Consider the following 12,234-nt stretch of genomic DNA (forward strand, 5'->3'; position numbering starts at 1 on the left):
CACCCTACTCTGCCGTCTAAGGGTATGTTCAATTAGACTGTGGCTGTGAGATGTGAGTTATAAAAATAAAAAAGTCTGGTACAAGCCGTTAAAAACAGCTAAAAAACTATATATATATAGTTGCTCAGTTCCATCCAAAAGTTATTCAATAAGTATTTATGTAAGCAATGAAACAACATCTCTTATAAACCCTGCTAGACGCATACATACAACTAAACACAAGAAGTTACATGTGATTAGCTAGATCAGTTAGAGCTAGGCTCGGCCACATGCAGGCAGCCCAACAAGCTCTAACTCCACATGCATTGATCGGTCGAACAGACAATCCATAAAAAGTTGTTAAGCTTGGCCCTAACTACAGATGGCTAAGTTGGTCCTGCTAAATAGGTCGACACTAAGCATGATTCGCCATGTAGTGCTTCAGCACAACACGACATGATTAGTATAGTGCCCTAGCCGACACGAAATGGGTGTAATGTCATATCTGAGCTGTCACCTTGACACGATAGGCTGACACGAGCATGTAACGATTGAGACCAATCGGTGGTCTATAGACATGATTATGATGTGTGTTTATGTGATTGTGATTTGTTATAGTTTTAAGTACAATAAATTCACTATTGACAGGTCTGAGTGTTCACGGTCTTAAGTACAATAAATTGTTATGGTTTTAAGTACAATCGGTGGTCTATAGACATAAATTCACTATCGGTGAGATCGAGACTGAACCGGTCTGATCCGTTTATCGGCCTCGTTTCCTCTAGAAACAACTCCCGGCAAGGGTTGCTCGGTTACGGTTATGGTCGACGGTTTACCGGTCTCGGCACGGGATCGGGGCGAGGATGACGGAGTCAGTCGGATGGCAAGCGTAGCGTGCGCGTGCTGGCTCTCATCCGAAACTTTGGACGACGATGAGATGAGGTAGGGGACTAGGGGTCGTGGTGGCCAATTGGCCATCCATAGTCTTGGACTCATAACCCAGGTAGCAACAAACGTCTCACTTCTTATTGTACGAATTTGTCGTCTGTTCTATCGATCTGATGCTATATAAATGTATTTACTTCTGTATTTGTTAGTGAGCTACATTTATAGACACTACATGATATAATAGTCTCTTTGTTGTCTATTATGATTGGAGAACCGTTTTGATGTCTATCCACTATACATGCCCTCAAGGCATGTACAATCTGTTAGAATTATAGGCATTTTCCGTATTATTTTAATTCCATAAATCAACATTATGATGATGACATATAACAAATAATTAACCATAGAAATTGTGATCTCAAATTGATCCATACCAGTATGAATCAAGAGAACATAGAGCATGTGAATCATATAAATATAATAAGTATATAAACATGGTTCATGAATTATTATGGAACAACTAAAAATAAGTAGATAGCAATATAAACAGTATGACGGTAAAACTAAAACAAACAGATATAACATATTATAAAATGGCAGAACAGAAGAGATAATTACATGAGTAGATATAAAACAGCAGAGGTGAATATATGAAACATATGTAATTTGTAGAACGTAAAACAGTAAGGAAATAAACTGATCATACCCTCCCATACGCTCTGATGATCCAGATCCTTGTCCAGCTTCCCTTGTCATGTCACCAGGAAGAAGAAGAAGACGTTTTGGGCAGTCGCGTAGACGCTCCCCAAAAACCTAATTGCCGATCCCTCGTGCAAGGTCTCGAACGGCAAGGGCTCCGGAGGCACCTGCCCTCTCGCTTCTCTGTGCGCGCAGAGTCACGAGATGGAAATACCCTCACTCGGCTGCTGGACTGTGTTCTGAAAGTGTTTTCTGGTGTGTACCGAGTGACAGGGGTGCTCCTCTATTTAACCTCTCGCAGAGGGAAGCTGAAGGAGAAAGGTCGCCGAGTCACGCCAAGAGTCGGCCAGCTCTAACCGAGTTATGCCATGAGTCGGCCAGCTCTTGCCGAGTCACGCCATAAGTCGGCAGCTGAAGGAGAAGGGTCACTCGGCTGGCTGACGAAGAGACAGAGTCACTCGGCAGATGAAGAGACAGAGTCACTCGGCTGACATACTCGGTTAGTGAGTGCTAAAAAATTAACACAACCACACCACGCCCGCTTGATAGTCGCCTAGAGGGGGGGGTGAATAGGGCGAAACTGAAATTTACAAATATAAACACAACTACAAGCCGGGTTAGCGTTAGTAATAAATAAACGAGTCAGCGAGAGAGGGCGCAAAACAAATCCCAAGCGAATAAGCAAGTGAGACACGGAGATTTGTTTTACCGAGGTTCGGTTCTTGCAAACCTACTCCCCGTTGAGGAGGCCACAAAGGCCGGGTCTCTTTCAACCCTTCCCTCTCTCAAACGATCCACGGATCGAATGAGCTTTCTCTTCTCAATCTCTTGGAACACAAAGTTCCCGCAAGGACCACCACAAGATTAGTGTCTCTTGCCTCAATTACAAGTGAGTTCGATTGCAAAGAAAGGATCAAGAAAGAAGAAAGCAATCCAAGCGCAAGAGCTCGAAAGAACACAAGCAAATCTCTCTCTCTAATTACTATGGCGTGGTGTGGAATTTGGAGAAGATTTGATCTCTTTGGTGTGTCTAGAATTGAATGCTAGAGCTCTTGTAGTAGTTGAGAAGTGGAAAACTTGGATGGAATGAATGGTGGGGTGGTTGGAGTATTTATAGCCCCAACCACCAAACTTGACCGTTGGCTGGGTTGTCTGTTCGATGGCGCACCGGACAGTCCGGTGCACACCGGACAGTCCGGTGCCCCCTGCCACGTCACACTGCCGTTGGATTCTAGCCGTTGGAGCTTCTGACTTGTGGGCCCGCCTGGGTGTCCGGTGCACACCGGACATCTACTGTTCCTTGTCCGGTATGCCAGTATGGGCGCGCCTGACTTCTGCGCGCGCTGCGCGCGCATTTATTGCTCTGCAGGTAGCCGTTGGCGCGGAGATAGTCGTTGCTCTGGAGACGCACCGGACAGTCCGGTGCACACCGGACAGTCCGGTGAATTATAGTGGACGAGCCGTTGGCTTTTCCCGAAGCTGGCGAGTTCCTGAGGCCGACCACCCTTGGCGCACCGGACACTGTCCGGTGTACACCGGACAGACCGGTGAATTATAGCCGAGTCGCCTCCGGAAATTCCCGAAGGTGGCGAGTTCGAGTCTGAGTCCCCCTGGTGCACCGGACATGTCCGGTGGCGCACCGGACAGTCCGGTGCGCCAGACCAGGGGTGCCTTCGGTTGCCCCTTTGCTCCTTTGTTGAATCCAAAACTTGGTCTTTTTATTGGCTGAGTGTGAACCTTTTACACCTGTGTAATCTATACACTCGGGCAAACTTAGTTAGTCCAAATGTTTGTGTTGGGCAATTCAACCACCAAAATTATATAGGAACTAGGTGTAAGCCTAATTCCCTTTCAATCTCCCCCTTTTTGGTGATTGATGCCAACACAAACCAAAGCAAATATAGAAGTACATAATTGAACTAGTTTGCATAATGTAAGTGTAAAGGTTGCTTGGAATTGAGCCAATATGAATACTTACAAGATATGCATGGATTGGTTCTTTCTTATATACCATTTTGGACCACGCTTGCACCACGAGTTTTGTTTTTGCAAACTCTTTTGTAAATTCATTTTCAAAGATCTTTTGCAAATAGTCAAAGGTAAATGAATAAGATTTTGCAAAGCATTTTCAAGATTTGAAATTTTCTCCCCCTATTTCAAATGCTTTTCCTTTGACTAAACAAAACTCCCCCTAAATGAGATCCTCCTCTTAGTGTTCAAGAGGGTTTTGATAATTTTTGAAATACTACTTCCTTCCCTTTTTGAACACAATAGGATACCAATTGAAAATATTCAATACAGTTTTTTTTTGAAATTTGTGGTGGTGCGGTCCTTTTGCTTTGGGCTCATTTATCCCCCTTTTTGGCATGAATCGCCAAAAACGGAATCATTAGAGCCCTTAAAGTGCTATCTTCCCCTTTGGTCATAAAATAAATGAGTTAAGTTTATACCAAAGACGAAGTCCGGTCCTTTTGTTTGATGCTCATTTCTCCCCAAAGAATAGAGAGTTGCTTGGAGTGATGGCGAAGTATGAGTTACGGAGTGGAAGCCTTTATTTTCGCCGAAGACTCCAATTTCCTTTCAATATACCTATGACTTGGTTTAGAATAGTCTTGAAAACACATTAGTCATAGCATATATAAGAGATATGATCAAAGGTATATAAAAGAGCAATGTGTGCAATTTTAACAAAAGAAATTCCTAGAATCAAGAATATTGAGCTCATGCCTAAGTTTGTTAAAAGATTGTTCATCAAGAGGCTTGGTAAAGATATCGGCTAATTGATCTTTAGTATTAATGTAAGAAATCTCGATATCTCCCTTTTGTTGGTGATCCCTCAAAAAGTGATACCGAATGGCTATGTGCTTAGTGCGGCTATGCTCGACGGGATTGTCGGCCATTTTGATTGCACTCTCATTATCGCATAGCAAAGGGACTTTGGTTAATTTGTAACCGTAGTCCCGCAGGGTTTGCCTCATCCAAAGCAATTGCGCGCAACAATGGCCTGCGGCAATATACTCGGCTTCGGCGGTGGAAAGAGCGACCGAATTTTGCTTCTTTGAAGCCCAAGACACCAAGGATCTTCCCAATAACTGGCAAGTCCCCGATGTGCTCTTCCTATTGATGTTGCACCCCGCCCAATCGGCATCCGAATAACCAATCAAATCAAATGTGGATCCCTTAGGATACCAAAGCCCAAACTTAGGAGTATAAGCCAAATATCTCAAGATTCGTTTTACGGCCGTAAGGTGAGCTTCCTTAGGGTCGGCTTGGAATCTTGCACACATGCATACGGAAAGCATAATATCCGGTCGAGATGCACAAAGATAGAGTAAAGAACCTATCATCGACCGGTATACCTTTTGATCCACGGACTTACCTCCCGTGTCGAGGTCGAGATGCCCATTAGTTCCCATGGGTGTCTTGATGGGCTTGGCATCCTTCATCCCAAACTTGGTTAGAATGTCTTGAGTGTACTTCGTTTGGCTGATGAAGGTGCCCTCTTGGAGTTGTTTGACTTGGAATCCTAGAAAATACTTCAACTCCCCCATCATAGACATCTCGAATTTCTGTGTCATGATCCTACTAAATTCTTCACATGTAGACTCGTTAGTAGACCCAAATATAATATCATCAACATAAATTTGGCATACAAACAAGTCATTTTCAAGAGTTTTAGTAAAGAGTGTAGGATCTGCTTTTCCGACTTTGAATCCATTTGCAATAAGAAAATCCCTAAGGCATTCATACCATGCTCTCGGGGCTTGCTTGAGCCCATAAAGCGCCTTAGAGAGCTTATAGACATGGTTAGGATACTCACTGTCTTCAAAGCCGGGAGGTTGCTCAACATAGACCTCTTCTTTGATTGGTCCATTGAGGAAGGCACTTTTCACGTCCATTTGATAAAGCTTAAAGCCATGGTAAGTAGCATAGGCTAATAATATACGAATTGACTCAAGCCTAGCTACGGGTGCATAGGTTTCACCGAAATCCAAACCTTCGACTTGGGAGTATCCCTTGGCCACAAGTCGGGCTTTGTTCCTTGTCACCACACCATGCTCATCTTGCTTGTTGCGGAAAACCCATTTGGTTCCTACAACATTTTGGTTAGGACGTGGAACTAAATGCCATACCTCATTCCTAGTGAAGTTGTTGAGCTCCTCTTGCATCGCCACCACCCAATCCGAATCTTGGAGTGCTTCCTCTACCCTGTGTGGCTCAATAGAGGAAACAAAAGAGTAATGCTCACAAAAATGTGCAACACGAGATCTAGTAGTTACCCCCTTATGAATATCGCCGAGGATGGTGTCGACGGGGTGATCTCGTTGAATTGCTTGGTGGACTCTTGGGTGTGGCGGCCTTGTTTCTTCATCCTCCTTGTCTTCCTCATTTGCATCTCCCCCTTGATCAATGCCATCATCTTGAGGTGGCTCATTTGCTTGATCTTCTACTTCATCCACTTGAGCTTCATCCTCATTTTGAGTCGGTGGAGATGCTTGCATGGAGGAGGATGGTTGATCTTGTGCATTTGGAGGCTCTTTGGATTCCTTGGGACACACATCCCCAATGGACATGTTCCTTAGCGCGATGCACGGAGCCTCTTCTTCACCTATCTCATCAAGATCAACTTGCTCTACTTGAGAGCCATTAGTTTCATCAAACACAACGTCACATGAGACTTCAACTAGTCCAGTGGACTTGTTAAAGACCCTATATGCCCTTGTGTTTTGAATCATACCCTAGTAAAAAGCCTTCTACAGTCTTAGGAGCAAATTTAGATTTTCTACCTCTCTTAACAAGAATAAAGCATTTGCTACCAAAGACTCTAAAATATGAAATGCTGGGCTTTTTACCGATTAGGAGTTCATATGATGTCTTCTTGAGGATTCGGTGTAGATATAATCGGTTGATGGCGTAGCAAGCGGTGTTGACTGCTTCGGCCCAAAACTGATCCGAAGTCTTGTACTCATCAAGCATGGTCCTTGCCATGTCCAATAGAGTTCTATTCTTCCTCTCCACTACACCATTTTGTTGTGGCGTGTAGGGAGAAGAGAACTCATGCTTGATGCCCTCCTCCTCAAGGAAGCCTTCGATTTGAGAGTTCTTGAACTCCGTCCCGTTGTCGCTTCTTATTTTCTTGATCCTTAGGCCGAACTCATTTTGAGCCCGTCTTAAGAATCCCTTTAAGGTCTCTTGGGTTTGAGATTTTTCCTGTAAGAAGAATACCCAAGTGAAGCGAGAATAATCATCCACAATAACTAGACAGTACTTACTCCCGCCGATGCTTATGTAAGCGATCGGGCCGAATAGATCCATGTGTAGGAGCTCCAGTGGCCTGTCGGTCGTCATTATGTTTTTATGCGGATGATGAGTGCCAACTTGCTTCCCTGCTTGGCATGCACTACAGATCCTGTCTTTCTCAAAATGAACATTGGTTAGTCCTAAAATGTGTTCTCCCTTTAGAAGCTTATGAAGATTCTTCATCCCAACATGGGCTAGTCGGCGATGCCAGAGCCAACCCATGTTAGTCTTAGCAATTAAGCATGTGTTGAGTTCAGCTCTTTCAAAATCTACTAAGTATAGCTGACCTTCTAACACACCCTTAAATGCTATTGAATCATCACTTCTTCTAAAGACAGTGACACCTACATCAGTAAATAGACAGTTGTAGCCCATTTGACATAATTGGGAAACAGAAAGCAGGTTGTAATCTAAAGAATCAACAAGAAAAACATTGGAAATGGAATGGTCAGGAGATATAGCAATTTTACCCAATCCTTTGACCAAACCTTGATTTCCATCCCCGAATGTGATCGCTCTTTGGGGATCTTGGTTTTTCTCATATGAGGAGAACATCTTCTTCTCCCCTGTCATATGGTTTGTGCACCCGCTGTCGAGTATCCAACTTGAGCCCCCGGATGCATAAACCTACAAGACAAGTTTAGTTCTTGACTTTAGGTACCCAAATGGTTTTGGGTCCTTTGGCATTAGACACAAGAACTTTGGGTACCCAAACACAAGTCTTTGACCCCTTGTGCTTGCCCCCAACATATTTGGCAACTACTTTGCCGGATTTGTTAGTTAAAACATAAGATGCATCAAAAGTTTTAAATGAAATATTATGATTATTTGATGCACTAGGAGTTTTCTTAGGCAACTTAGCATGGGTTGGTTGCCTAGAACTAGATGTCTCACCCTTATACATAAAAGCATGATTTGGGCCAGAGTGAGACTTCCTAGAATGAATTCTCCTAATTTTGCTCTCGGGATAACCGGCAGGGTATAAAATGTAACCCTCGTTATCCTGAGGCATGGGAGCCTTGCCCTTAACAAAGTTGGACAATCTCTTAGGAGGGGCACTAATTTTGACATTGTCTCCCCTTTGGAAGCCAATGCCATCCTTAATGCCCGGGCGTCTCCCATTATAAAGCATGCTACGAGCAAATTTAAATTTCTCATTTTCTAAGTTGTGCTCGGCAATTTTAGCATCTAATTTTGCTATATGATCATTTTGTTGTTTAATTAAAGCCATATGATCATGAATAGCATTAACATCAACATCTCTACATCTAGTACAAATAGATACATGCTCAACAATAGATGTAGAGGGTTTGCAAGAATTCAGTTCAACAATCTTAGCATGAAGAATATCATTTTTATCTCTAAGATCGGAAATTGTAACCTCACAAACATCAAAGTCTTTAGCCTTAGCAAGCAAGTTTTCATTTTCATTTCTAAGGCTAGCAAGAGAAATGTTTAATTCTTCAATCCTAGCAAGCAAATCATCATTATTATCTCTAGGATTGGGAATTGAAACATTACAAACATGTGAATCAACCTTAGCATTTAAACTAGCATTTTCATGTCTAAGGTTGTCAATCATCTCACGGCAAGTGCTTAGCTCACTAGATAACTTTTCACATTTCTCAATTTCAAGAGCATAAGCCTTTTTAACCTTAACATGTTTCTTGTTTTCTTTAATTAGACAATCCTCTTGGGAATCCAAAAGGTCATCCTTCTCATGAATGGCACTAATTAATTCATTTAGTTTTTCCTTTTGAGCTATGTTAAGGTTGGCAAAAAGGGAACGCAAATTATCCTCCTCATCACTAGCATTATCATCACTAGAAGACTCATATTTAGTGGAGGAGTTAGATTTAACCTTCTTCCGCTTGCCGTCCTTTGCCATGAGGCACTTGTGGCCGACGTTGGGGAAGAGAAGTCCCTTGGTGACGGCAATGTTGGCGGCGTCCTCGTCGTCGGAGGAGTCGCTTGAGCTTTCGTCGGAGTCCCACTCCCGACAAATATGGGCATCGCCGCCCTTCTTCTTGTAGTACTTCTTCTTTTCCTTTCTTCTTCCCTTCTTGTCGTCGCCTCGGTCACTGTCACTTGATATAGGACATTTAGCAATAAAATGACCGGGCTTACCACATTTGTAGCAAACCTTCTTGGAGCGGGACTTGTAGTCTTTCCCCCTCCTTTGTTTGAGGATTTGGCGGAAGCTCTTGATGACGAGCGCCATCTCCTCATTGTCAAGTTTGGAGGCGTCTATTGGTTGTCGACTTGGGGTAGACTCCTCCTTCTTTTCTTCCGTCGCCTTGAATGCGACGGGTTGAGCTTCGGATGTAGATGGATCATCAAGCTCGTTGATCTTCCTCGAGCCTTCGATCATGCACTCAAAACTTACAAAATGCCTGATTACTTCCTCGGGGGTCATTTTAGTATATCTAGGATTACCACGAATTAATTGAACTTGAGTGGGGTTAAGGAAAATAAGAGATCTTAGAATAACCTTAACCACCTCGTGGTCGTCCCACTTTATGCTCCCGAGGTTGCGCACTTGGTTCACCAAGGTCTTGAGCCGGTTGTACATGTGTTGTGGCTCCTCTCCTTTGCGAAGCCGGAACCGACCGAGCTCCCCCTCGATCGTTTCCCGCTTAGTGATCTTGGTGAGCTCGTCTCCCTCGTGCGCGGTTTTGAGTACATCCCAAACCTCCTTGGCGCTCTTCAACCCTTGTACTTTGTTATACTCCTCTCTACTTAGTGAGGCGAGGAGTATAGTTGTCGCTTGAGAGTTGAAGTGCTCGATTTGGGCCACCTCATCCTCATCATAATCCTTATCCCCTACAGATGGTACCTGTGCACCAAACTCAACAACATCTCATATACTTTTGTGGAGTGAGGTTAGATGAAATCGCATTAAATCACTCCACCTAGCATAATCTTCACCATCAAAAGTTGGTGGTTTGCCTAATGGGACGGAAAGTAAAGGTGCATGTTTAGAAATGCGAGGGTAGTGTAGGGGGATCTTACTAAACTTCTTACGCTCTTGGCGTTTAGAAGTTACGGAGGGCGCGTCGGAGCCGGAGGTCGATGTTGATGAAGTGTCGGTCTCGTAGTAGACCACTTTCCTCATCCTCTTTTGCTTGTCCCCACTCCGACGCGGCTTGTGGGAAGAAGATTTTTCCTTCTTCTCTTTGTGGTGAGAAGAAGATTTCTTCTCCTTCCCTTTGTTGGAGGAGATCTTCTTCTTCTCCTTCCTCTTGGTGCGGGACTCTTCCGATGAAGTGCTCCCTTGGCTTGTAGTGGGCTTTTCGCCGGTCTCCATCTCTTTCTTGGCGTGATCTCCCGACATCACTTCGAGCGGTTAGGCTCTAATGAAGCACCGGGTTCTGATACCAATTGATAGTCGCCTAGAGGGGGGGGTGAATAGGGCGAAACTGAAATTTACAAATATAAACACAACTACAAGCCGGGTTAGCGTTAGTAATAAATAAACGAGTCAGCGAGAGAGGGCGCAAAACAAATCCCAAGCGAATAAGCAAGTGAGACACGAAGATTTGTTTTACCGAGGTTCGGTTCTTGCAAACCTACTCCCCGTTAAGGAGGCCACAAAGGCCGGGTCTCTTTCAACCCTTCCCTCTCTCAAACGATCCACGAATCGAATGAGCTTTCTCTTCTCAATCTCTTGGAACACAAAGTTCCCGCAAGGACCACCACAAGATTAGTGTCTCTTGCCTCAATTACAAGTGAGTTCGATTGCAAAGAAAGGATCAAGAAAGAAGAAAGCAATCCAAGCGCAAGAGCTCGAAAGAACACAAGCAAATCTCTCTCTCTAATTACTATGGCGTGGTGTGGAATTTGGAGAAGATTTGATCTCTTTGGTGTGTCTAGAATTGAATGCTAGAGCTCTTGTAGTAGTTGAGAAGTGGAAAACTTGGATGGAATGAATGGTGGGGTGGTTGGGGTATTTATAGCCCCAACCACCAAACTTGACCGTTGGCTGGGTTGTCTGTTCGATGGCGCACCGGACAGTCCGGTGCACACCGGACAGTCCGGTGCCCCCTGCCACGTCACACTGCCGTTGGATTCTAGCCGTTGGAGCTTCTGACTTATGGGCCCGCCTGGGTGTCCGGTGCACACCGGACATCTACTGTTCCTTGTCCGGTGTGCCAGTATGGGCGCGCCTGACTTCTGCGCGCGCTGCGCGCGCATTTATTGCTCTGCAGGTAGCCGTTGGCGCGGAGATAGTCGTTGCTCTGGAGACGCACCGGACAGTCCGGTGCACACCGGACAGTCCGGTGAATTATAGTGGACGAGCCGTTGGCTTTTCCCGAAGCTGGCGAGTTCCTGAGGCCGACCACCCTTGGCGCACCGGACACTGTCCGGTGTACACCGGACAGACCGGTGAATTATAGCCGAGTCGCCTCCGGAAATTCCCGAAGGTGGCGAGTTCGAGTCTGAGTCCCCCTGGTGCACCGGACATGTCCGGTGGCGCACCGGACAGTCCGGTGCGCCAGACCAGGGGTGCCTTCGGTTGCCCCTTTGCTCCTTTGTTGAATCCAAAACTTGGTCTTTTTATTGGCTGAGTGTGAACCTTTTACACCTGTGTAATCTATACACTCGGGCAAACTTAGTTAGTCCAAATGTTTGTGTTGGGCAATTCAACCACCAAAATTATATAGGAACTAGGTGTAAGCCTAATTCCCTTTCACCGCTCGCCTGCCTGCCTGTCTGCCTCGCCACGCCACGCCACGCCCGGCCCGGCCCGGCCCGGCCGGCGGCGGCGGCGGCGCGCGCGCGCGCGTGTGGCACGCCCTTGTCCATTTCTTGACTTCTCAAGTTAAGTGGAATAAATCCCACCATATAAGTCAAGGCAAAAGACCCTTGGACTCCCAATGTGGTACTATTGGTATTCTCCACCATTACACACCATAGAGTTTATTCAATAAATGGGTCAAGCCCATAAAAGATCCAACAATCCCCACCAAACTCTAGGGTTTGTAATGATGAAGTATCAGAATCACAATCCTTTGATATACCAGTGTTTCGATGGAGACTGTTAAGTTGAACATCCATCTAGAATAAGAGTTTCACTTATTCACAACTGAACAATGGACTATGCCTTGAATTGACAGTTTTGTGCGAAATAAGATTCACTCAAATCCTTTGCTGATACTAGGCTGCAGAAGGGTATTCCCGCTGTTTAGAAGCATATAAGTCACACTTCAGTGCCTTTCATGAGTATTTAGGGATTACCCAAGTCCCATAGACTGTGACTAGCAGTCTGACTCATATAGGTGTATTCCTCAGAAGATGTTCTGTAGGACAACATCTCATCTTTATAAGACTCTTGGAATACATTAAGGTAAAAACCATCCTGCCTTA

This window comes from Zea mays, chromosome 8 (genome assembly GCF_902167145.1).
Source record: "Zea mays cultivar B73 chromosome 8, Zm-B73-REFERENCE-NAM-5.0, whole genome shotgun sequence".
NCBI classification, from domain to species: domain Eukaryota; kingdom Viridiplantae; phylum Streptophyta; class Magnoliopsida; order Poales; family Poaceae; genus Zea; species Zea mays.